Source organism: Lucilia sericata, unplaced genomic scaffold (assembly GCF_015586225.1).
Source record: "Lucilia sericata isolate MDLA Ls3-8-SP2 unplaced genomic scaffold, ASM1558622v1 Contig005023F_arrow, whole genome shotgun sequence".
NCBI classification, from domain to species: domain Eukaryota; kingdom Metazoa; phylum Arthropoda; class Insecta; order Diptera; family Calliphoridae; genus Lucilia; species Lucilia sericata.
Window position 1 is genome coordinate 1 of NW_023997419.1, and position 1,851 is coordinate 1,851.

A 1,851-nucleotide genomic window follows, 5' to 3' on the forward strand; every position below is an offset into this window, starting at 1 on the left:
ATTATGTGGTTTTAGTCCAAACTCTTCGAAGCGATAAGATCACTGCAGATGATTTTGACCTCACTTCGTTTTAAACAAATCGCTGAAGCCAAAACAACGACCGAGATACTCAATTTGTGGCCAGAATATACAAAGCCGTCAGCTTTCCAATTTGTAAGTAATCTAGAAAAGTAGTTTCCATTTGAATTATTTTTAATTAACTTTATTTACATTTTCAGATTAATATAGATTTTATACTGAAATTAGGCAAATAGATTTTATACTGAAATTAGGCAAAGTGCCTAAGGATAGATGGACTCAACTCGAAGATAGCATTTTAAACATCTTAAAAAGCAAATCTGGTTGCTCTATCCTCCTCAAGGACCTGCAAAAAGTTGGATCAAACAACGAAGGTAAGTATTTATAGTAAACAGTTTGACTAAATTAACCAAATTTAAAAATACATTAAGCTAAATCTTTTATTTTATAATTAAGAATAATGATATGTTTCTGTCTATTTTCGGAGTCAAAAACATTCACCATCTTTTGGCACGCGCACAAACTCTTCCCTCCTCAACATACTATTACCACCTCTCCAAATGGAGAAAAAATTAGAAAGAGATACTCTGTTGCGGACTCTCAAGAAAGCTTTGCTGTATTAGCAACATGAGATGAAGAGTTAGAGACCAAATTAAAACTTCTTCAGTTGCAAGGGACGTAACATTCAACCTAGACTTCTTATTGTTGGATATCTATATGATATTAAAACTATTTATGTTTATTTCGATAGACTAAAGTTTCCATTTTTAACCTTTTTAGATGCATTTGATTGTTTGTTCAAATTATTTTTTGTTTTTAATGTTGAATTCCCTTAAGAATCGGAAGTTTTTTATAATTTTGTTCAATCTGTATTATATGATTTGCCAACCTCCAAAAAATTCGCAAAAGTTTCGTTATTAAAACATGAAATTTTAAAGATTTAAAATGAATTCGAAAAGCTTCTTTATTATCAAAATTTAAATTACATTATTTTCTAAACATTATTTTTCAATCTATGAAAAGAAATTGTTTGTTTTACACTTAAATTAATTGATTGTATTCTATGTAATAACATAGTCAATTATTGTACTAATATAATTTTTAAAAAATTTACAAAAAACTATTTCTTATTAAATAATTATAATTATTATAATAATTTATAAAAGTGTAAAAGAAAAGTAATTTTATTTAATGAAAAAAATAAAATTTAAATTTTTATATAAAATATTTATATATTTTTCAATTCAATTAAACTTTTAATTAATACTACAAAAATTTTATAAAAAAATAAAATACATTTTAATTAATACATTAATTGTGTTGATTAAAACTTTAATTAAAATTATACATATTTCAATTAAAATTTTAATTGAATCAATTAAATTATTAATTGCTTTTTTCATTAAAAATCAATTATTTTTTTAATTGAAGCAATTAAAAAAAAATCGTTATAAAATATAATTTTTTTAATTAAAAACTTATTTGACATAATTAAATAATTAATCAGAAATTTAAAAACAGTTTAATAAAACTTTTGTTCGCTGGAATTAATATGTTATTTAAATTTATTTCAATTAATTCCGTTTAATTGCTTGAACGAATTTCTTTACAGGTGCAAAATTAAACAATTTTTTAATTGGAAATGCGAATTTTTTAATTGAAACCGATTTTTATTTTTTTCTGTGTATTTAATTTGAAAAGCTTAGAATAAATACGGCGCTACATACAGAAAAAGTTGTGCAGAATTTTGGTTGATAATTTTCTGAAAATATAAAGAGATATCTAAAGATCAATTTATCCAAATTTTATATGAACAATGTTTTCTATGCATCG

At 23.4% G+C, this 1,851-nt stretch overlaps 1 long non-coding RNA gene across 2 annotated transcripts; it reads left to right on the forward strand.

Moving 5' to 3' along the window:
* Nucleotides 1–6: 6 nt before the first annotated feature.
* On the forward strand, nt 7–583 carry LOC119615354. Of its 2 annotated transcripts, none has more exons than XR_005232403.1 (3): nt 7–153; nt 219–392; nt 475–583. It is a non-coding gene; the product is annotated as an uncharacterized LOC119615354 (long non-coding RNA). The 2 variants fall into 2 exon arrangements; XR_005232404.1 differs by having other exon boundaries at nt 506–583.
* The last annotated feature ends 1,268 nt before the right edge of the window (nt 584–1,851 follow it).